The sequence below is a fragment of the Fukomys damarensis genome, unplaced genomic scaffold, assembly GCF_012274545.1.
Source record: "Fukomys damarensis isolate Sample0158 unplaced genomic scaffold, DMR_v1.0_HiC HiC_scaffold_39, whole genome shotgun sequence".
NCBI classification, from domain to species: domain Eukaryota; kingdom Metazoa; phylum Chordata; class Mammalia; order Rodentia; family Bathyergidae; genus Fukomys; species Fukomys damarensis.
The window spans coordinates 53930713-53956236 of record NW_022900951.1 but is presented as its reverse complement, the minus strand read 5'-3'; positions in this window follow the sequence as shown (position 1 = coordinate 53956236).

The following is a 25524-nucleotide window of genomic DNA, read 5'->3' as shown; positions in this document are numbered from 1 at the left end:
GCTGTGGTGGGTGGTCTGGGATGGACCAGATAGGCCAGACTCCAGGGGACTCCAGGACTCTTCTACACCCCTCACTGGCCAGGTGCACCAATGTTGGGCTGGCCCCTCCCAGGAGTGTTCCAACAGCACAGGACTACTTTTCCCAGCCCTCAGGGACATCTTTGCCCTTCCTCCTTCCTCCTGCCTGGACTCTGCACACCCTCCCTCCCACTCATCACAATGTGCGGGGCACTGTGCTAGCTGCTAGGGCACAAAACTAAGCAAGGGACAGGCTGTGTCCCAAAGAGAGTTTGAGAAGGGGAAACAGATTTGGAGAGAAGTGGGGAAATGCGCACACCTTGGATCCCAGCCTCTGTCTCCTCCTCACTCACTTTCCACCCGCATCAGCCACACCTCTATCCGCCTCCCTTACCTCTGTACCTTCCTGTTCACCCCCATACTTCCTTCTACTTTTCTATCCTCCATACACTGTGGCCACCAGTGACAACCCCACCACCACTATAATCATCACTATTTTCAGTTTCCTGTTCCAGAAAATCTATCCCCTGCCCTCTAGAAATTTAGATCCTGAAACTGACACACCAACAGGACACAATAAAGACACAAAACATTTTTTTAAAGAAAAGACTGTGTAGGAAAGTATTTGCACTATAGATGTCAGCTCAAGCAACCTCTTGGGGACTTATGGAATCTCTCACATCTGGTTGGAGCCTTGCAGTGAGATGCAGATCTGTTCCCGGCCTACAGAAATGTTCTTCATCCTGTCTCTCTTTCCCAGGGGGCCAGCATTAGCCCTTCTGGTGGCTGAGAGCCAAGGAGCCAAAGAAATCCAAGCCGGGGACTTCAGGGCGGTGCCTGCATTTTAGCTGTAACATGGAAGCAGCTTGCTAGCCTGGAATTCTCAGCATTCTTGCCAAGCCTGGACTCAGCTCAGGTGCCACCTGCCCTAGCCTGATAGACAGCAGGTAAGAAGGCTCAAAAGCTTGGGTTCTCCAGATGAAACACCCGATGCTAGGCCACAATTGTCTCCACACTGTCATACCGGCTATAAGGAGACCCCTGTTTCTAGCTAATGCTGCAACCTTGTGGTTCTCCAAGTAGATCTAAGGACCAGCAGCATGACCACCCCACCCCACCCCACCCTTGTACTTACCTTGTTAGAAATGTGAGCTCTCGGGCTGGGGATTTAGTTAGTTCAGTGGTTCGGCTGCCTGACTTGCAAGCACAAGGTCCTGAGTTTGATCCCCAGTATCACACACACAAAAAAAAAAGAAAGAAAGAAAGAAGGGAAGAAAGAAATGTAAGCTCTCGGCACCACCCCAGACCCAGAGAATCAGAAACACTGGGGCAGGACACAGCAAGCTGCGTTTAATGAGCCCCCTGGTGATTGTGATGCATGCTAGAGTTTGAGAGCCAGAAGAAAGAAGACAATGGACTCAGGCCAGGCTGGACTGAAGTCCCAGCTTGGCCATTAGCAGCTGTGTAATCGAGGGCAGGCCAGTAAACCTCCTTAATCCTTGGTTTCCTCATCTGCACCATAGCACCTGGCTACCAGAAAATAGCATTCATTTTGGTTCAATAAAAGGGAAAAAAAGCTGAAGCTGCCAGTCCTTGACGAAGAGGCCAGGTGACCACACCGTGGAGAGACTGCATGATGTATTTGGCCAGGAGTCCTGTGTAGCTGAGAGCTGTGTTCCACATCCTTGGTTATCCCTGCCAACTCTATCATGTGTCACACATTTAAAACCTCCCTGCCTTGCACTGGCTGTTTCTCTGCCCAGAATTGCTTATCCCGGGAGCCCATGTAAATTATTCCTTCTCCGTGAATTTTTCTGAGTCAGATAGGAATTGAATTCAGTGCAAGGAACTGACCCCCCAACATGCACACAAAGAATCTAGCTTAAACACACAAGGGTTTATTTATAGTCGTATGTGCAAAACGTCTGGAGGGTGGCAGTTCAAGGATGGCACAGTAGCACTGTGGAGTCATCAAGACCTTGGCTGCTGTTGTAACATCTTAACATCAGCTTTATTGTCAAGGTCCCATTAGGGTTCAGAATGGTTGCTGGCATTCCAGTAATCACATCACCATTCTAGAGAACAGAAAAGAGAAAGCACACATCCTAGCCAAGTCAGTTTCCTTTTAAGCTCCCCAAATCCCACAGGCCATTTCTCTTTATATTTCATTGATCAGCATTTGGTTACAGGTAGTTGTGAGAAAGGCTGAGGAATATAGTCTTTTACCTGAGTAGTGCTATCATGGCTAAAACTGGGGTTTTGTTATTAGGAGAGAAGGGGAGAATGGGTACCGGTAGTAAGTACCAGGATACTCTCTCTACCAGCTTTCCTTCTCCCCGAGAAATGCTGGCTCCTCTAGCACTGCATTACCTTCTTCATGACAGCATCTATTACCCCTGACCTCCAGAGGTCCACAGGGTAGGAGACAGTCTCCTGTGGGTGGCAGCTGTGTCTGCCGACGGGGGGGGGGGGAGGAGAGGGAGGGAGGCACCTAAGTGGTGGTACCAGTGAATAAAATGACAGTGTGAAGGCACAGCTTTGACTTGCAAGTTAGCCTTGAGTTTGAACTGTAGCCCTGCTATACAGTGACTCTGTGACCACAGCCATTAGTGACAATGACCTGGGCATACTTGCTCTGTGCCACCACTTTGCTTGTATCTGTCATCTCATTTCCTCCTTGGTGACATCAGTACTGTTACTGCCTTCACTTTAGAGCAAGAGCGCTGGGAGTCAGTTGACTTGTCCAAGCTCCTCCTAAGGGGTGGAGGAGCTGGCTTCCAACCCGGAGGTCTGGACCAGATCCCCCACTTGAGCCACCATACCACAGTTGCTCTATAAACCTTCACGCCTCAGATTCCAGTCAGGGATGATGAGGCTCACTGCAAGGATGCATGCTATTGTATATATGAAAGTGCCTCCCATTTTGCCTGGTGCGATCACTGCTTGTTCTTTTTCTCCTTCGTCTTCTGACACTAGCCAGGGCTGGCAGGTTGGAGGCAGGGCTGCTATGTTCCCACTCCTTTCTTCCTGTCAGTGTGGTAGTTCTCTGAGCCCAAGAACTGGCCCATCTTACCACCAGGACAGAGCTAGTGTTACAGGCACCCTCCACCCAGGGAGCTGTGGTAGTTTCTGCTTCCCAAAGCAACAGTACCTGATGAGGGCAGTTGAGCACCCCTAACTGTGAGAAAGGGTGGGAGCGAGATAGTGTGGCACAGGCCTGTAATCCCCAGGAGGCTGAGGCACGAGGATCACAAATTCTAATCTAGCATGAGCAATTTAGCAAGAATCTGTCTCAAAACAAAAAGTAAGGGGCTGGGGATGTAAATGTAATTCACTTCAAAGGCCCAGGGTTCAATTTGAGAGAGATAGAGTGAGGAAGAGAGAGGGAAAGATGGGGGGAGCGAGAGAGAGAGAGAGAGAGAGAGAGAGAGAGAGAGAGAGAAAGAAAAAGAGAGCTGAGTGAATTGGGAATTGAACTCAGGACCTTGTGATTACAAAAAAAGGAAAAGAGGAGGGGGCTGGGGTTTTAGCTCAGTGGTTCTGGCGACTGCCTCACAAGTGCAAGAACCTGAGTTCCGATCCCCAGTACCCTCCCCCCCAAAAAAAGAGAAAGAAGAGGAGAGGGGGAAAGAAGTGGTAGGATTAATGTTTTATTTCATTTTAGGGCAGAGATGAAATCCCAGGACATACTGTAGGTCAGTAGTAGGGCAGAGTTCAAACCACAAAGGCACAGGGTTCAGGGCACATTTCTTCCCTCCTAGGGCCATTGACAGCTTGGATTTCCTGCCCCCTTTGCTGGAATATGGTGACCTGTGCAATACTGCTTGAGCTGTGAGATCCAAGCTTGAGGTCACCTCCTCCCAGAAGCCCATAGCTCACTTGCTTCTGCTGCCCCACCTGCAGGGCTGCTCCACCATTCTGCCACCAGGCTAATCACACAGTCAAGAAATCATTTCCCCACCAACTTGGAGCTCTAGGGGCCCCGGGAAATACTGAATGGATGAAGGGCCCATGAGAAACTGATGTGCGCATCCTTTCTCTTTGCCTGGGCCTAGAGTCCTGTGTGCTGGGCTGGCAGACCAGAAAAGTGTTTTTCCTTTGCCAGGAGAAAAGCGAAGAGAGAAAGTGACATTATGGGAAAGCCAATTCCCTGTGGCATTAATAGTTCAAGTTTTGCTGCAGGAGAGAGGAGAGAGGCAAAGCTTCCTAATGCCCATGTTGGTGTGCCAGGAGCAAGCAGCCAGATTAGAGTCCTGGTGTTTCCCAGCAGTGCTGATTGAGATTTAGTATAACAAGAGGCAGAGATTACTATCAGCTAGAGGGAACACACACACACACACACACACAAACAAAAGCAAGGCATTATTATTTCTACTAAGATGCAAGAGAAGCAAACAACAATAATAATACAAGACAGCCTTGGCAAAGGAGCTTTGTTGATTTCTTGTGCTAAGAAGATAGCTCCTTTGGCGAGAGCTTCAGTCTCCATGTGTCCACCCCGCTGAGGTTTTGATGTTCCACTTTCATCGAGAATATTGAGCATGAAATCCCCACATTATGTGGGCTTGTCTGGCGACAGCTGATGAAGAGATGGAGTGTGGCGCAGAAGAGTGCCAGGCATGCCTGCCTCCACAGCCCAGGGACCAAGTGCTGGCTTAATTGGGCCTTGGGGAACAGCGACAGCCCAAGAGAGCAAAGCAGGGGACATCTGGGCCCTCTGCCACTGATCGCTACACCAGGCCTGACTTGGCAGACAGGTTGGGGACCTGAAGGAGGCTGAAGGTGCTTCATCCCCGAGGGCAATGGAGGGTTGGAGTCCCTGGAGGGAGGGTGGACCAGCACAGGACTAGGCCCTAGGGCTCAGCAGGTCAGGATGCCAGGCTAGAGAAAGTTGTTGTTGGTAGTGGTGGTGGGGTTTGGCTTCTACATGCAAATTCTGAGCTCCACAGAACTGATCAAAGTACTTCCTGCACCAGTCATGAGAACCTTGTTAATGTGCCTTGGGACCAAGGCTAAGGCTTTTCTAGGTGAGCAGTCACTAAGGTTTGCGGTGTTCCAGGAGGTCTTGGAGAACACCTCCAAATTTTGAGGCCAAGCTTTGAGGCCCCACTCATCTATCTAGCTCAAGGTTTAGAGGCATTCTTTTATATATATTTTTTTTTCCAGCACTGAGGATTGAACTCATGGCCTTCACACTGAGCTACATCCTCAGCCCCTTCCCCACTTTTTTTTGAGACTGGGTCTCAATAAATTGCCCAGGCTGGCCTCAAACTCCTGCCTCAGCCTCTCCAAGCCCTGGGATTGCAGGAGTGCACCACCACACCTGGCTTAGAGGCACTCTTGAGGGGTTTTCTTTTCTTAAAGAAGTCTCAGAGTATTGTTTAGAGTTGGAAGCATGGACACTCCCTGGGAGCTTGTTAGGAATGCAGAATCTCAGACCTCACAGCAGATCCACTGACTTGGAATCCTCATTGGAACAAGATCCCTGGGGTGATTTATCTTCACGTTAAAGTTGGAGAAGCTCTGCTTTAGATTAATAGCTTTTGGCTTCAGCTGCACATTAAAATCAGCTCTTGGGAAGCTGTTTAAAATGAGGATTCCCAAGCCATATCCCAAGCCAATAAACTGCAAGTCTTTGGGGATAGGGCCTGAGCACAGGCATTTTTAAGTGGCTCCCCAGATAGGTCTGATGTGCAGCCAGGCTTGAGCACCCAGGGCCAGAGAATCTTCCACGGATAACTGTGTAGATGTGTCCCAAGCTTCAGAGGCAGGCAGTTTTTCCAGACCTCTGACCTGTAGGCCTCCTGTTGCAACTCCAGCTCCCAGGCTCTTCCTCAGTCAGGAAGGAGAGGGATCAGAAACACACTCTTGCTCTAAGAGAGGCCTACAGGGCCTACATGAGCCACAGACTCCTGCAATCACTTTTTTCCCCCCTTTCTTGCCCTTTTTTTTTTCAAACAGGGCCTTACTATGTAGTCCAGCTGGTCTTGAGCTCACTATAGTGCCCAGGCTGGTCTCAAACTCACAGCGATCCTCCTGCCTCAGCCTCCAGAGTGCTGGGATTACAGGCGTGTGCCACCATGAAGGGAAAATATTCTAAGGAGGCAAGTTTTCATGTAATTTTTCTTTAAAAGCTTTTCTAAATGTTATTGTCATTGCAGGATGGTCTGCATGGGAGGTAATGAGCTTTGTGACACTGCAGGTGATCAGTCAGTGAGAAACTGGAAAGAATCTATTTCATCCAGTGGGAGCAGTTGTGGAGGCTGAAGCTTCTCTAAGATCTCCAGCCCTAACCATGTGTAAGATCAATTGCCAGCTAGTGATCTAGTTTAAGGGCTGGTTCTTGAGAAGCTTAGAGAAGGCTTAATATCTGGAAAATCTATAGGAGAGAAAAATAAAAGGCTGTCTGGGGTTCTAGTTCTCACATTGCTCACTGGCTGGCCTGTGTGACCCTGTGCAAGTATATTCCCATCTCTGGGCATCGATCCAAGAGTCAAAACTCTATGGGCTTGAGAGGCACTGGCAGCCAGGTCTGTCATTTTGTATGCTCTACTGGGTGTCATTAACACAGCCTGTAACTACATGCTACATAACTGGCAGGGTCCAGTGCAAAATTATAATTTGGGGCTTCTTGACAAAAAAAAGAATTACAAATTTCAATGCAAGAACAGCATTGTTAAACCAAGTGTGGCACCCTGAAGGGGCAGGAAGCCAGAGAGGGAGCTCAGACCTTAGTGCTTCCTCTCCTCCTGCCCTGCTGCCCTTGGGCCTAGCAGCCCTTCCAGGAAGCCCTTGACTGTGTAGGACTTTGAGGGTGGCAAAGAGCCCAGGGAGGACAGGTTCTTGCTGACCCTGGAGGACTGAATTAGGGGGAAATGATTTGAGAGGTAATCGATGTGCTCAATTGTAGTCCATTAACATCTAATGAGTCCTCTTCATTGAGACCTAGCCAGCACGTCACCTCTCCATGCCCCTGGGTCCTGGGTGCCAGGCAGTGGGAAGTGAGGGGTGAGGGTGAGAAGGCTGGACCAGATGGCCACCGCCAGAATGCTGCAGCTGTACTGGCTGTCAGGAACTTCTAGCCCAACCCCCTCATTGTACAGGTACAGAAACTGAGGCCCAGAGAGGGAATGGGATGCATCCAGAAACCATACAGTGAGTCCAGGTTCCAAAACTAAAACTGGAACTGTGGGCCACTAATGTGTAGCCAGTGCTCTCTTCCTGCTGCCTGGGCAGCACATGCCTTGAGCTCAAACCCAGCTTTTCCACACACTGGCTGTGCCTTTTCTTAGGGCTTCAGTTTCCTCATCTGTGAAATGAAGGCACTCCTACCATCCTACAGGTCTCTGTGGCATGCTTTTATTTTTCAGTACTGACAATTAAGCTTGGGGAGCATGGAGCTAGCTCCTCAGTCCTTTTTATTTTTTATTTTGAGGTAGGATCTGCTAAACCACCAAGTTGCCCAGGATGGCCTTAAACTTGCAATGTCTCTTAGCTCAGGCTTCTGAGTAGCTGGGATTACAGGTGTGCACCAGCACGCGTGGCTTCTGGTGTGCTTTACACGAGATGCCAGGTGGGAATTGCACTTTGTGACATTCACAGAGGTCTTCAAATGCAAGGTGTCCACCTGCTCAGCATCCCAAGGCTTTGCTTAAGTGCAGGTGCTGTCCTCCACTCTGGGGGTGAAGCAAGGGCTGAGGCAGAGTCCCTGACCCCCCACCCCACTCATTATGTGTGGATGGGGGCTGCTGCAGTGCAGTGCAGCCTCTTGAGAAGCAAGGGAGGGCCAAGCAGGGAAGACTTTCTGGGGGAGGAGGTGAGCTTATGGAAGTCAGGGGAGGTAACTTGGGATTTGAAGTGGAGAACCACACAGTCATATCTTTGGCAGCACTTGTGTGGCACTGCATGTCGGGCCCTGTCTTAAGCACTTTCTGACTATTAACTTATGCAATTTATACAACAAGCCTCTGAGATTTCCCAGGGAACCAGAAGCCCAGAAGTAAAATAACTCACTCGCGTCACAAAGCTAGTAATTGGCAGAAGCAGGACTCAAACTCAGAAAGAGCCCACACCCAGAGTCACTGCTACCTATACTGCCTCTGACACAGGCTGGCTTCCCTCAGCAGCAGCAGTGTGCACTGTAGTTTGGAGGAGGCAGACAAGGAGGCAGAGCAAGACATGCCGGGTGAGAGACACCGAGGGCCTGAGCTTGGGCAGTGACCTGGAAATAGGGAAGAGATGACAGACTGGCAGCTTGAAGACAGGAGAAGAGTCTTGGTGGGGTTTTCTCGTTTTGTTTTGTGACATTGGGGGTTGAATCCAGGGCCTTCGCACTGAACTACATCCCCAGCCTTTTAGCCACTTTTGTTTTTAATTTTTTGGTACCAGGGATAGAACTCAGGACCTTGCACTTGCAAGGCAGATACAGCTCCACTGAGCTGCATCCCCGGCCCTTTAGCCCTTCTTATCTGAAATAGATTCTGGCTAAATTGCCCAGTCTGAGCTCTAACTTTCAACCCTCCTGTGTCAGCCTCCTAGAGTGCTGGGATTATAGATGTGCACCACCATTGCTGGGTCTCTGTGATATTTAACTTGAGCTCCTGATGTAATGACGTGCTTTCTTTGTGGACACAGTCAGTGAAGTTACATGGGCCAAAGTCCAAATTTGAGGTTAACCTTCACTCAGATTTTCAAGAGTTCAGAGAATCTGTGGCAATGATTGTTTATGTCCTTTCAGGGCTCCTTTTCCTTCTCCTGTCATAAAAGATCAAGCTTTCTTGGCCACGAAGGTGAACATATGTGGTGTAAGCCAGAGGATGGTGGTCCCAGGTTTGTTGCTGTTTTGAGAGAGGGTCTCCCTATGTTATCCAAGCTGTCCTTGATGTCCTGAGCTCAGGAGATCCTCCTGCTTCAGCCTGCCAAGTAGCTAGGACTACAGGTATATGCCACCATGCCTGGGGAAGCCAGCCAATCATCTTTCCCCGGGATGTGCTAAGTGGTGGTGTTGGGAAACATTGCTTCCTTGCTGTTTTTCAGGGTCCCTCAGCATGGCCTGATGACTTCTATGCCTGCAGCCAGACTTTCTCATTCTCCAGGCCACCTGCTCCACCCACACGTCCAAGCCTTCCTAGGGGAGATCCCTTCTAGGCTATCCCCTCACTCACATCCAATTTGTACCCAAGAATTTAGACCCTACCACCTCAGTATCTCTTCTTCTGCTCTTTTCTTTCCCCACTGTCTTAGCAGGAGTTCAAGTCTTGTCACTTCCCTCAGAGGATTGGAATCAACTTTTGAGTGCTCCCTTGCTTCTTGTAACTCTCTGTAATTCATCCATTCACTGGCCAGAGGGCTGGATAAAGCCCAGGGATCTGATCATGACTGGCACCCACAACCTGACACATTAGACTTCTCACTTCTGAGGCCTTTGCCATACTCTTCCTGGTCCTACAGTGCCATTGTTTTGTTTGTTTGCTTGTTTGTTTTGCTACTGGGATTAAACCCAGGGATGCTGTACATTTCCAGCCCTTTTTAAAAAATTTTGAGACGGGGTCTCATTAAATTTCCCAGGCTAACCTGGAATTTGTCACCCTCCTACCTCCTATATAGCTGGGATAACAGGTGCATACCACCTCACCGGGCTTGGAATGGCCATATCGAAAGTGGCCTTGCAAACTTCTACTTTATTTATTTATTGATTGATTGCAGTACTGGGGATCAAACTCAGGACCTTGCACTTGCAAAGCAGGCAGTGACTCCAATGAGCCAAACTTCTACTTAAAAAAAAAAAAAAAAAAAAAAACCTGTCTCAGTAAATTTGGCTGCTATAACAAAATAGAACTGACCAGGTAGCTCACAAACTGGAGAAATATTTCTCACAGTTCTGAAGGCTGAAAACCCAAGCTCTCTATACAGTAGTTGCAGCCCAGGCATGGTGGCACACGCCTATAAACCCAGCACTAGGGAGGCTGAGGTAGGAGGATCAGCAGGAGTTCAAGGCCAGCATGGACTACATAGTGAGACCCTGTTTCAAAAAACAAATAAACAAGAAATACAGTAGCTGGGTCTGTGAGGACCCCCCACCCCTTCAGGTTTGCAGACTGCCAACTTTGACTTTGAGTTGAGTTCTCACACAGTGGAAAGATGGCTAGAGAGCTCTCTGGGGTTTCTTCTAAGGGCACTAATCCCATTTTTTCTCATGGTGAAATTTAATTACTGCTTATAGACTCTACCTCCAACACTACTGAGGTAGGAGATCAGGGCTGGGGCAAACAATTAACTTGGTGGGATATAACAAAGATCATAGCTAACAGGTTGAATAAGATGTTTCCTAAAAAGAGAGAACTTGAACAGAACATAGGACCCAAAATGACTCCCTAAGCACTGTACACAGAACCAATCAGAAAGTGGGATTCTCAATCCTTTATTTGAATCTGGTGCTGTTTGAAGGACCAATCAGAAGTTGCTATTTTCAATCCCTCATTTACATGTGGCACAACCAATCAAAAGATGCTGTTTCTGAACCTTGATTTATAAATGGCGGGAAACCGAGCAAGTTTTTTGATAGGACAGTTTATACTTGGTGTGATACCAAGTAAGTTTTTGTTTTGTTTGTTTGTTTTTTGGTACTAGGGATCAAACTTAGGACCTTGTGTTTGCCAGGCAGGCATGGCACCACTGAGCTAAATCCCCCGCCCCCAAGTGTCCTAATGCTTTATTTGCGTGAAAGGGATACCAAGCCAGGAATATTGGATACTAAAGACTCTTTTCCTTCATCCTCAGGGTCCACTGTAAGCCTTTTCACTAGCCTGCTGTCATCATCCTATACAGCATACTTCTTTACCATCTTCAATCAATGTACACCCTTGCTGCTATTTCTGTATGTCTTCTCCAATTCTTTGCTTGGGACACCAAGAACCTGGAAAGAAGGCCCACAGGACCCCTCATGAAGCAATACCACCATCTTGGGATTCAGGTTCCCACATCGGAGTTTTGAGGGGACACACATATCTAACCTATAGCAATCACTGATTCCAACACAGCTGTGTCTTGGACTTCTTTGCAGGCAGACAATGGCTATTCTTGGGGCTTGCACCTCTTGGGTGACATTCGCAGACAAAGCGTTGGCTTACTGACATCTAGTCTTTTTTAAAAATATGAAGTTGTACTGTATTATTATAGCTGTTTGTTTCCTTTGTAGTACTGGAGATTGAACCTAGGGCCTTCTACATGTGAGGTAAATACTCTACCACTGAGCTATACCTTCAGCCCTATTTTTTTGTTTTGTTGTTTGTTTGTTTGGTACTAGACATTGAACCCTGGGGTTTTTCACTGAGCTACATCACTAGCCCTTTTTATTTTCAGATGCAATCTCACTAAATTGTCCAGGCTAGGCTTGAATTTGCAATCCTCCTGCTTCAACCTTTCAGAGTGCTGAGGTTGCAAGCATGTACCACCATACCTAGTTTCTATACTATAGTTTTGTGTTCCCCTTTTTCAATTTCATGATATCTCATTGGCATCCCTCTGTATCATCAGAAATATTTTGAAACCAGAATTTGGAATGTTTGCCAACATATTACTGGAGTTCTGTGGGCTCCTCCTAGAGATTCTTTCTAGGTTCTTATTGTCCTGAACAGAAAACTCTGACAAAACAGATGCAAAAAGTAGCAAGGTTTTACATTTATTGAAGTTAGGAGAAGAAGTATGCCCTGTAGAGTGAATGCAGGCCAATTAATGGTAGGAAATGAAGTACACTCTGCAGAATAAGAGGGCCACTGGGAAGAGAGAATACAGTGGACATGAGGTTAATGACTGATATTTTATAGCACCCATCCCTCAAGTTGATGTCAGAGCTAGGCCATCCTGTCAAAAACCTGCTTAATTATTCACCAAAAGAATTGAAGATAGCACTATCTGGTTGGTCCCAGGGTAAGGCTTAGGCACTGTTTTCCTACACATGTATCTTTGTGATCTTTTTCTGATTGACAGATCGCACCAACTTGCCCAGCTGGCTGGCCATGCCCTAATCTCCTACCTTATAACCATCTGGCTAGATGTCCTGTGCATTTAGGACCTGAACATTTTCAAGTTCTCCAGCCTTCCACAATTACTGTTAACATCCATATGGCCCAGGTCTTGAGAGACCACCTGGGTATCCAGAGAAAGTGTAAAGCCCTCCCTTAGATGCAATGCTCTTGCCCCAGGGATTCCATCCTTCTCCTTTATCACCTGCAGCCTGGGCCAGTACTCGGTTTCTCTCTGGCGTCCTCTTTCCTCTTTCCATTGTGTTTCTGTAGCTGGTTCTCTGCCCCTCTGTCCACTTGTAGACAATAACCTGTTCCTAATTCCCCAGCACATGATTGAGCCTGGTCTATCTTAATTTGCCAACTTTCCCGATGGCTCATTGATAGCTCACAGTGATATTGCCCATGCCAGTTAACTGCAAACAGCCTTCACGACTCGCTGCATGCACATTCCACCTGTCCTAATACGTACTCTAACAGCGCCTTTCTGTAATACTCTCCCTCTCCTTTTTTTAAACCCTAGCTTCATTCTAAGAAAGTCTTCAGTTTTCCCTCTGCACACCTAAAACCCTCTAGTGTACAGAACTAAATGCCATTTGGGGCCAACACTGATACAGGGAATTACAAATGATAGTGGCCCCATTTGCTCTGAGTGTCTCTTGCCCTTTCCCAGGGCTCACTGCCCGCATTCACGGTTTTTAATTCAGACTGCTGCCTCATCGCTGAGAACCTATGCTCCTCAAACCCAAGACTCTTTTCTTCCGTCCTTTCTATTCCCATGCCAGGGCTGTCATCGACCACCCCCGCTGCCCCACCTGCCCCCTTGCCGTCACAAAGCCTGGCCAAAGCAAGCTGAAAATCATTTAACATCACAAGAGATTCGGTAGAGATGCCGCCAGCGTTCAATGAAGCAGGCCTTCTACATTATTAAACAGAATGCTTAACATCGCTGCTTACAGCATATGCATATGGAGTCAGGGCCTCCCCAGGACAATGAATAGGTACTTGAGGTACATCTGCATGACCAAGAGGCCTGCCTGTGTGTCCTTAGCCGAACAAAGGCACCGTCTGCCCTCAAGACAAGTTTCGGCTGGCTCCCCTAAGAGATCTGGGCAACCTACCACCACAGTTCAAAAAAGAAATATCGGTTTTGTCCTCTGCCTCCAGTCTTTGAGGATTCAAATATGTTAATGTCCAGTCTCAGAGGTCAGTCGGTCACACAGTTTTGAACACTCCCCCCATTCAATGTAGTTATTTGCTTTTATAAATAACACTCAGGATGCGGGGGATATTTGGGGCATACATTTTTACTCACATCCACAATGATTTCTTTAGGAAAAATGCCTAGAAGTGGGATTTCTGGATCACACAATGTGCCCTTTTAAAAAGCTTTTAGTATCTCTTGTCAAATTGCCTTCCCAAAGGTCAGTCTGCCTCTGCTGCAAACCCCACATCACGGTGTGCAAGGGCCGCCTCACAAAAACCTCGCCACATCAAGTGTTATCATTTTTAATTCCTGCTAATTTGATAGGCCAAATATGGTATCTCATTGTTGCTTTCATTTGCATTTCTTTGCTTTCTAGTGAGGTTGAACATCTTTTCATATGTTTATTGGCCATTATTTTGCGAATTGCCTGTTCACTGGGGCCTTGTTTTCTTCATCTCCTGTCTCTTTCAAAGCCCAGGGCTAGCAATGAATTAAACACATGATACATTATTTTTAATTAATCTTCCTTAAACACAGATCTGGTCGTGTTACTCCCCTACTTACAAAACCTCTAATGGCTCATTATTGCCTACAGGATTAAGTCCAAATTCTTTCACCTGGTTTTCCAGGCGGATAACAGTCGGACCCTAATCTAATTTAGCTCCCCTCACCTACACCTAAGCCCATTCCCTCCTATACCACTGTGGACCCCTGGAGACCTCTCACCTCTCTACTTCCCCCTGCAGCTGTTAGATTTCCCTCTACTTAAGATGGCCCTAACTAGTGATGGCACAAGCCCTTCCTTGTGATGTCACAAGCTCCCCCAATCCCTAGCCACTATATCACTCAACCCCATCCTGCTCCTATAAAAGAAGCTCCCTGGTCTACCATGTTCCATTCTCTCCTTTGTTCAGAGACAGCTTGGCAAACCCTCCCCATAATAAAGGCTTGTTATGGTCCTGGTCTGGTCCTGGTTTTTGGCTCTTTTTACCTAACATATCTGGTGCCGAAACCCCGAGAGGAAGGCAGTTGATTAATTGACAATCCCCCACGGGCCGGGGTCCATTGGCCTTTCAGTGGTCTCCTCCGGACCACATCTGCCGAGCCAGGACCTCCGCGGGGCTCTCTACCTTTGCCATTGCTGACGATACACATCTACACCGGTCACTGATTTCAGGGTGAACAGGGAGTTAGCTTCCCTCTACTCAGGACCTCTATGTCATTCTTGTTTTCTCTCTCTGGGGACTACTTAGAAATCCAAGTTCTTGGTCAGAGAGACCCTCTCGAGCCACTGGGCCCAGGACCATGTCTCTGGGGGATGCTCTATCAGCCTGACTCCTCTCATTCTCCCCTTCTGGGGACTGGCTTGAGGAGTATAAAAAAGCGACAAAGACATTCCTCTCATTTGCCCTCCTCCTAGGGAGCTAATTCTTCATCACCCACCCTAACATGGGCACCCAATAATTTAAAACCCCTCCCTCAATGTCTCTTGGCTGCCTCCTAGCACAACTTCATCCCCTTGGACCATTGGGACCCAACTTTAAGCCAAAACAACCAATTTTTATTGCAACCGTTTGACCTCAGCACAAATTAGATAATAAATCTCAATGGCCCAAAAACGGCACTTTCAATTTTAACATACTGCACAGTTTACACAAGTTTTGTCAACACAGTGGCAAATGGTTAGAAATTCCCTACTTACAAGCCTTCTTTCTCACCCCTTCCTCTGTCAGACCTGTTCACCCTCTCAGGTACTTCTAGCCCAAACGCTGTCCTCCTCACCACTCACATCTCTCCTACCCTATAACTCGGCCAGCTCTTCCATCTCCTTACATGCTCAACTCCACCATCTTGTGACCCTTCCTCATTTCTGCCATCTTGTGACTCTTCCTCATCTCTGCCATCTGGTTTCTCTCCACCACACACCTGAACTCGCCCTGCTCCTCCAGCCCCTCCCAAACAGGAAAGTGAGTTAACAACCACCTTCTCTGCTTGCACTTCCTTCCCCAGGTTCCTTTGGAAGAGAGAGGAAAGCAAGCTGAAAAAAAAAAAAAAAAGTAAAATCCTCTCTGTGCTGTACCTATTTACATATCAACAACTTGTTTGGCGGGCTACATTACCAAAAAATTCCATCAGGTCCTATAGTTTTCTACATAAATATTGGAAAATATAAGGTTTTAAAACAATTCAAAGAAAATGTAATGCTTAAGATTGGAGCTTAAAGACCAAATGCTAGGTTACAGCCCAGTGCTGGCTACAGAATGATTGCTCCATAGTAAAATCAGCTTCAATGTCCTGCCAGGCAGGAAAATCTTAAAAATAAATAAAATAAAATTATAAATTCTGCCTAATTGACAAATGTATCTTTCATATTCAACTTAAAATAATGTTTGATTGGTGTTTGGTTTCCAGATGTTTAATCGATGTATTTGAAACATTTCTTTTACATTACAGATTTTTAAATTGTAATTATAGGATTAACTTGACCTTCTCTCTACTTTCTGCTTATGGACTCCTGACAATAACTATAACACAAGATTATGCTACTGGTATAAAGTGCTTTTACTCCTTCTGAGTCTAACTGCAAGAGATCTCTGTTAATTGAGCTGAAAAAGTTTTGACTAGTCTTAATTAAGAGAGACATTATAATTCAATTGGCCAAATATATTTGCGTGTACTCTAGTTTCATAAATTGTCTTATATGTTTGTCTGTCCAATTGTTTGAAAGTGTCCAATTATATTTTTTGATCAAAATGACATCAAAGATACAAATAAATTGTTCATTTCTACAACCTAATTTTACAAGTTAAATAAAAAATTGTCAAGATAATTAAATATAAACTTTTAGGTTTGGATGGACTTTTGTTGGTGAATGAAGAAGCAGCTGCTCAGATAAATTTATTCTGGTCTTTGTTCACTAACGGGAGCCCCAATAATTTTCACAGCCTTATGGGAAGATATAACCCCAATAAACATCACTAAATATGTTGTTATAAAATGTTTACATTAGTTATTATCAAAGGGTTGAGTTCTAAATATGTTAGTGTGATATGTTTATAATGGGCATCTTCAAAATATAATATTTTCTGTAGAAAAACAAGGAGTTATTAAAAAATATCCTTTTGGTACTAGGCTACACTATAGGACATAAGGTTTCATATAATTATAATAATTATTATTACTACTTTTCCGGTGTACAAAATGTATTCATGTTTTCTGACTATACAGGTCTTCCAATACTATTTATGACAATAACTTTTTGATTCAGGTATTTGCCTATCTCTTCTGCTCCACCTACTCATGATTACAGGTACATTTGTAGGCCCATACACTTTCCTTAGATGTCATCCTTGGGGCCAGGGATTTAGCTCATTGGTTCTGCCACCTGCCTCACAAGTGCAAGGACCCGAGCTCAATCCCCAGTACCAAAATAAATAAATAAATAAATAAATAGGTAATAACTTAGTAAGAGTTTCTGTCTTTTTGTTTTTATGTGTTTTTAGAGAGGAATAAATACATTTAACAATGGCTATGTTATACTGATACATATCTTGAGTTTGTTTCAAAGACGTCATCATGATTATCATGTTAAAATATTATTATGTGTGGCTCCTGATTCAAAGTTTTTTCTGTTACTATTCGACAAGAAATTCACTACTAAAACAGCCATGATTGATAAAAATGTCCTCTAACTATATTTTATATTCCAGAGTGCTTGCTATCCAGTTAAAGTTGGTGATAGTTAAGCTCACTGCTCCTATGGTACTACTGATGTCACTGATCTTCTCTTTTGGGTCTTCAACCACCAAAGGGCAGAGACCAACACCAAAAGGCAAATGGGCTAAGAAGACCGCCGATATTTTGGACCTGGCCCTCCAAGGTCATCAAAGATTCAAGGTATGAAGAAACTTTTCTACAACACCTTACATCTTTGGTAAGTCACCCAACCTCCTGAGCAGGGAGATTGCTGGACACCAGAGGACAAATGTAATGTGTGCCAAAAGAGTGTGCCAAAAGAGGGTCACCAAGAGAAAAAATCTCCCTCACTTTCACTGGAAGCAACTTGGTCAAGCAAGGCCTGTGACCCATCCCAACAGCTGACACTGACAGGAGCTGAGAGGCTCTATGCATGGTTCCAAAATAATGCCTAAAGAGACTTAACTGACCTTGACAGATAGCAAGATGTTCATATTGATTAACACAGGCCTCATTTTAACTTGGTCTTAAACACCCAGCAGAAAAGAATAACCAAAAGAGGCAGTCAATGAACAGGCACTAGCGATAGAGAGACTTTTGAGGCCCACCACTCTACCTCCCTATAAAGGAATAGAACTCCAAGTGGTAAACCAGATAACCCAGTCTCAAAAAAGGCTACAACACCTATTTAACACCATCCTCCACTGTCTCCCTGTCACTGTCTCAGACTGTTGGATGTGTATGTCTATTTATCCCAGCTCACTCAGTCCAATTCCTGTCCCCTAGATTTTAACCTCTTAATACTGGCAATTTATCCACAGTTCTGGGACCCTTCACTACAGGTCTCCCATTCCCTACACAAACCACTAACCTGACATGCATGGGGAAAAATGACAATATCACTTGCCTTGCTTGCTCCCTCTTTATCTCAGAAGAGCATCCTGTCTGCCTGTCCAATGGCCTGTACTTCATATGTAATTAAGAGGCATCCTGATGCCTCAATCAGTCTGACGTTTTCTGTTACACACCCTTCCTTAGCCCTCCCGTGACCATTTATACAGAAGCCCAGGTGTCTAGACAAGTTCTCCTGCAGAACACAATCAGAAAAAGGGCAGCTCCCCTTCTAGTCCCCTTCTTAATGGGAGTAGGGTCCTCACTGGGATGGCAACGGGGATGGCAGGCATTTCTACATCCACACATTTCTATCAGGCCCTGCCCTTAGAGAGTTTGGAAGACATGGCTAAAATAAGCCAGTCCTTAAATACAGTACAAGATCAAATAAATTCTCTAGCAGTAGTCGTGTTACAATATAGAAGGGACCTTGACACGCTGACAGCGGCCCAAGGGGAAACATGCCAGGTGCTAGGTGAAGAATGCTGTTATTTTGTTAACCAATCAGGGATTGTTAAAGAAAAGGTTAAAGAATTATAGCAGATGGGCCAGGGGTTTAGCTCAGTGGTGCTTCTGTCTGCCTCACAAGTACAAGGTCCTGAGTCCCATCCCCAGTGGAATTACAGCAGCACATTGAAGAGCAAAAGAGATGATAGAATTCTTGGGGAATGGACCAAACCTATTTCTGGCTTCCCCAAATTATGCCTTGGTTACTTCCCTTGTTGGGCCCACCGGCTTGTATATGCCTTTTAATTATGATAGGGCCCTGTCTGTTTCACTGTTTTCAAGTTTCTGGCAGGAACGCATGAGGGCATTTACCAACCAGTCACAGAACTCATCATGGCAGGGCATCGGCCACTGTGGCAGAGGGAAGAAGCCCCCACCTACCGCTGCCCCCACCAGATCCAGGTTTAGCCCCAACCTTTGTCAGCTTGAAGCAGCTCCAGAAGAACAGACCTTTGCCCAAAAGCCTGGAATGTTAGATTTCCCTCACCCTAAGATGGCCCTAACTAGTGATAACACAAGCCCCTCCTTGTGATGTCACAAGCTCCCCCAATCCCTAGCCACTACATCGCTCAACCCCACCCCGCTCCTACAAAAAAGAAGCTCCCTGTTTGGCCATGCTGCTTTCTCTCCTTTGTTCGGAGACAGCCTGGCAGACCTTCCCCATAATAAAGGTTTGTTATGGTCCTGGTTTTCGGCTCTTTTTACCTAACAGCAGCTCTCTTGACCCTCTCTCATTCCTAGAGACACACCTCAAATAGCACTATTAGATTATTTCCCCAGGCCCCACTCTATTCTTGGAGTTGGCGCTTTGCGCTTTGCACGCATCTCCATTACAGCACAGATTCAAGTGTCTGGCTCTTTCCCTCTAGACTGTGAGCTCCTGGGAGGGGTGGGATAAAGAGCTGGGATTGTATGCGGTAAAACTGGGCCTGTGGGACCACTGCCCCTTCACTCACCCGAATCTGGACAATGCCCAGGGCCAACCCCCTGAACTTAGCACCCTGTTCATGGCTCTCAGAAGGACCCAATGGAAGGTCCCTGAGGCCCAGTGCCCACTTCTAATTCTTTAGCGCAGCCAGTGCCTGAGACATTTTTCCTTTCCACCCACACCACTCTTTTTTTCTGTACCATTCCCTTTAAACTTTATTAAACTCAGCTACTTTTTCTGTACCATTGTGGGCAGCATCAAGTTCTTTGTTCCTCACACACAAGAAACTAGAAACCTGTCCTGGGAACCCATCACCCAGTGGTAACAGGATCACATCACTTTCCTCTCTGGTCTCAGAACCCAAAGAGTTAGACGAGGGCATGGGTAAATACCACATATTGCATCGCTCCTGTAAATCTTGTCTTCTCCCTCCAGCATCCTCCTCCTCCTCCTTCCTCCTCTCACTCCTCCATTGGAGCTTGAACCCAACCTTCACACTGAGTTACATCCCCATCCTTTTTTTATTTCTTATTTTGAGACAGGGTTTCTGTAAGTCTCTAAACTGCCCAGGCTGGGATCCTCCTGCCTCAGCTTTCCAAAGTGGTGGGATTACAGCTATGTGCCACCCTGCCTGGTTCTCTGAACATTTTTATGGACCAGGAGATTGGCTAAATGCAAATTCACATGGGTGGAAATCGGGGATAATCTCTATATTGCTATCTTCCCCTGTAGGGAAAAGAAAGGAAAAGTGGGAGAAAGAAAGGATGAGGTAGTTAGTTGAGTAGTGTAGGTTAATGAGTTTGGGGGAGTGCAAAGGCAGTCTTGGAGCTGTGCTGGGGCAGGGGCAGGAGAATTTACTCAGTATTAGGTGAAAAGGAAGCTATGTTTAGCTGCTGGAGGGTAGCAAAAGGTAGGGAGTGAAGAGTAAGCTAAGCAGGTCAGAGCATATCTACCTAAATGGTGAATATCACTCAGGAGCTTTCTAGAGAATGGACATAAAACTCACTTTTAAGGTTGCCTGTGATTCTGTGTTGTAAGGTTCTCCAGCTTGCCATGAGCCAGCCACTTGAGTGTGCACCCTTCTCTCCCTGGAGGAGTGCGTTCTTTGAGCCTGGAGATGCAGGCCCTAGTGGCAAGTCAATGAGGCCATCCATAGCTGAACCTCTGGGCCACAGGCTCAGCTAGAGAAGGCTGGGAGGAGTGGCCTATCTGCTAGGTTCAAATTGGGAGGGGTGCATTCATGCTTCCTGCCCTAGCACTGACACTTTAATTTGAAATTTTAAAAACCCTCCTGAAAGCCAGGCGTGGTGGCGCACGCCTTTGATCCCAGCACTCGGGAGGCTGAGACACGTGAATTGCTATGAGTTCAAGACCAGCCTGAGTTACATAGTGAATTCTAGGTCAGTCTCAACTACACAGTGAGACCCTGTCTCAAAAAAACAAAACAAAACAAAAAAATACAAAACCTTCCTGAGCTGAGCAGAGATCCTCCTACCTCTCTCCTCAGGACCCCAACAACCCTAGATTGCATCCTACGGAGGCTGAACTGAAGGTTGGAGATGGACTGCTTGGGAGCGGCAGTTTGGGCTGCCCGATTTTGATGTTGGCATTGGTTCCTCTCTGCTTTGCTGATGGTGTGTAACCCTGCCTGATGCAGAGTTGGTATGCAATGTATGTTTGTTGATTCATTTTAGGCTGATGCAATGTTTTCCTATGTATCTGATTTGGCACTGTTGAGGGGTTTGGCAGTAGAGAGTGCAGATGAGGGAAGCACAGAAGCTATAGGCACGATTGAGTCCTGCCTTCTCTTGGCTTACAGTTCAACAGGCAAAGTCCAAACATAAATGGCAGAATAAATACTCTGCGGCAACAATGATAATAATGAAATCAGCTAAGGCCTGGACACACCTAGATATAAATTCTTTAACTTGTCTTCCAGGAAAAACTTCCAGACATTTCACTAATGATTCTTACAGTTTGGAACTAGCTTTTCAAGACTGGACGTGAGCAAAAGCAGCCAGCTCAGCTGGTCATGATGTCACAAGTGTAAAATCTCCTGCAGTGAATATAGCTTCCCCAAAAGAAAGATGTGCTGGGTGTGGTGGTACATATCTGTAATCCCAGAAATCTGGGAGACTATGACAAGAGGATCACAAATTTGAACCCAGCCTTAGCAACTTCGCAGCTTGGTGAAACTGTGTGTCTTAAAATTTAAAAATTTTTAAATTTTATTTTATTTTATTTTTGAGAGAGGGTCTCTAATTCACACTGGCCTTGCACCATGTAGCTCAATTTGGCCTTGAATTTGTGGTGATCCTCCTGCCTCAGCCTCCTGAGTGCTAGGATTATAGGTGTGTGCCACCATGCCTGGAAAATAAAATTTTTTTTCAAAAGGCTGGGAATGTAGCTCAATACAAAGGCCCTGGGTTTAATCCTCAGTACTGCCACCCAAAAAGCAAAAGGCAAAAAGAAACATGCGACTTGTAAAGAGTCACATAATCATCAACAAGCAACTTCCCCTTCTCTCTTCCCATAATTTGCCCTACTACCAACCCACGAGGTAGGCAGATTTGAGTTTATAGCTCCTCACCTCTTCGCTGGTCAGCCACTCAATACAGCTTGCTCTTTTTGCAAAAACCTCAGTGCCATAGTGGCTTAGTTACTTTTCTTATTGCTGAGATAAAATTGCCCAAAGTTAAAGGAGGAAAGCTTTGCTTAGCTCACAGTTTGTAGAGGTTTCAATCCATGACTGGCTGGTTCCAAGGCAGGGTAGTGTGGCAGATAGGCATCACAGAAGAGAAACAGTTCATGGTGGGCAAAAGGTAGCAAAGCAAGCAAGGGACAACCACAGCTCTTTCTGTCTCTTATATCTTATCCAGGCTACTTAGGGTGGATAATCCTAGTGCCCCTAAGCCTAGCAATGCACCTTGAATCCATTCCAGGGTCAAAGAAATTCAGCCACCTCTGAAAAAGCCCTACCTATGACCACATGGAGCTTTGGGGAGACTTCTAAACACAAGCCATAATACATCACTATTGGCTTCTATGCCCATTAGTCAGTGAGCAGTTTCCCGATAGTAATAAGTATTATTTATTTATTTATTTATTTATTTAGGTACTGGAGATTGAACTCATGACCTTGCACTTGCGAGACAGATGGTGGCACCACTGAGCTAAATTCCTGGCCCAACAAGTACTATTTATTGAGATTTTATTACAAACCAGTGCTACTAAGGGCAGGGGATTTAGCTCGGTGGTTCCACTGCCTGCCTTGCAAGCACAAGGTCACAAGTTTGATCCCTGGTACCATTGAAAAGAAAATAGTGCTTTTACAAGTGTTTCTTATAGATATCCCATTTAATCCTCATAACAACCCTATGAGAAAGAAACTAGGTCACAGAGAAGGTAAAAAACTTGCCTAAGGTCACACAGCTAATAAATAGCTAAGCTGATATTCAAATCCAGGCAGCCCGATTACAATTGCACACTTCTAACCTCAGTGTTCTGTTGCTTCCCTAAGCATCCTAGCTGTGTACCAAGGTTAAAGGTCACAGGAAGTTGGAGAGGACTGTGGAACTTCAACTGGGCCTTGAGGTCTGAGGAGGTTTGGGGCAGGAGGGGAGGGAAGAGAAGGGTACCCTCTAAAAGGTGTGGGTGTAGGAAGAGTCCAGATATTGCAAGACTGGAGCCAATGAGGAGCCCTTGGTTGCAGCTGTGTTTCGCGTGTCCAGCACAAAATTTGAAAAATCTGACCTGGAGATTTTGTTTTAAGTGGGGGGGCCTTTGGACAAATTGGAGTATCTGGCAACTCTGGGTCTGCTGTAGTCTAAATGTGCCCCCTCATTCATATGTTGAAATTCTAACCCCTGCCCCAGGTGATATTAAAGATGGGGCCTTTGGGGGCTGATTGGGTCACAGGAATAGAGCCCTTCTGAATGAGATTAGTACCCCTACCAGCAAGACTCGGGAGAGACTTTCCTCCCTTCTGCCCAGGTCACAGAATCTATGAACCAGATTCAGAATCTGCCAACTCCTCTTGGACTTTGCCACGTCCAGAAGTGTCAAAAAGTACAGTATTCTGTTCTAGTGGCCCAAACAGACTTAACACGGGCCGTCACTCCTGCATGGGCACAGTAGTGGGAGTTGAGGAGGGTCACTTGCCCCCTCTAAACAAGGCATGCCACTCCTATTCTCCACCCATTTTTTATTGTACCCCCAATCAGCTCACTTCCCTCGATTCCCTTCTCTACCTGGCCCTGCCAAAGTAGTGATTCCCTGACCTCACAGAGACCAAGACTGTTGGGAACCAGAGAGGAGCTCCAGGCGCTCCCGGGAGTGTCAGGTGGTAGCATTCTGCCTGCTGTAGACAATCAGGTCAGAATTCCTAGACGGGGGGGGGGACTGGACATTTCTGTTTTAAAAGCTTCATGGTGATGCTGATGTACTGAGACAGTGTCATGTGCTGGCTTGGAAATATGCCGATCCTCAGCCATCTTCAGGAGTGCAGCTGAGGCAGAGCTGAGAGCCAGTCGTGAGGTGGTCACTTCATGGCAACAAGGAAGCAGGGAACAGTCTCATGTGGGCCACCATTCAGCGCCTACTCACTGACACTACTGACGATGTGTAACCACCTCCTTCCCTCCACACACCTGCCTGTTGGAAAAGTGTATGTCAGAGTATGTGACTTTCAAGATTGGTTTTTGCTGCCAACTTAACCTAAAACTCATGGATGCCCACACACCTCTGCCTCAGGGGCTCCACCGGCATGGGAAAGGTTTTCTCAGGGCTCCTCAACTTCACACCTACAGGAAAGGCATGGGGTTCAGCACATTTCCAACCCTGTCTATGACACTGTCACTAGACACCCATTTTATTCTGAAGCATTTCAGACTTGCAGGCAAGACGCAAGTAAGAAAATATGTAGAAAACACCTGTGTTCCCATCCAGCTTGGTCAATTTTTCATGGTATTCCATGTTTGCTTCCCATCTCGATTTAGTAATAAAACAATCCAGAAAGATAAAGGTCCCATTCTCCTTACTCTACTGCCCCTTCAGAGGAGTCCCTCTCCTGAAGCTAGTGTGCCCCGTTTCCATGCATGCTTTTACTGAATATTTCTTAGGAACTTCGTTTCAGAAGAGAGGAAATCAAGGCTGGAGGGAGTGAAGGGGCTTTGCCCAAATCACACAAATCAACTCCATGGTAGGTAGCAGAGCCCAGAAGCCCCAGGACAAGGTACCAGGTAGTCACCTCCCAGCATGCTGGCCCCGCAGTGCCCCCAGCTGGGGACCTCCCACCCCATCATTCTGTCAACACCTCCTTTACAGGCAGGACTTGGCCACACCAGGCCCAGCACAGCCCAGGCCCTAGCAGAAACTGTGCCCTCCTCTTCATATCCCCCAGTTCCTGCTCTGCCTAATGGGCCAGGCTCCCCCAAGACCCCTGCCAAGCCCTCCTCTGTTTCCTATCTGGGTCACTGCCCAGCCCAGCTCTACCCCCACCCCCAATCATAGGGCCTGTCTGTGCAGCCCTTTCCCCATGAGGCTGCTGGGGGCTAGGCTAGGGTGAGGCCGTGCCTGCGATTCTGTTCTGTGGGTCCTCCTGCCTTAATGAGTATGCTGCTGGAGCGGCTGGCCAGAGGTGCTGGGCAGGCACCCAGACACTCTCCCTGGGCCCCAAACCTCCCCCTGCCTTCCTCTCCCCCTCCCCACTCCTTGTCAGCAACAGAGCAGGCCTGTGTGTGGTGGGAAGGAAGGCAGAGGGCGGGCGACACCTACATGCTGAGGAACTGGGTGGGGAGAGGCAGGCAGCACATGCATAAACACAGGGGGAATCGCTCCCCATACACGTGAAGGAAGGGAGGTGGCAGGGGAGGAAATGGCTATTTACGAAGCACCTACTTACAAGCTGCCACGTGTTAGTCTAGCTAATCCCCATAGCCACCCTATGTGAGAGACAGAATGGCTCCTTGGGCACAAAGAAGCAAACTGAGGTTGGGAGGGATGGAGTTAGAGGCGCCAGGTCCCCGGTTAACAAGTGGGACCAGGGTCTGGAATCCAGGCCCATCTTTCTTCAAGTGCCCTTATAAGGAACCAGTGTGATTCCACACATCTCTCTTCCCTGAAGGCTTGTTTCTCCAAGAAGCCCCTCTCTATGGGGGGTAAGCTGAAGTGGAAGACAGTGGATAGACAACAGGCATAGTCTAGTCTCCATTCCAGAGCCCCAGCCTCAAAGGGAATAGCTCCCTTCTGATGCC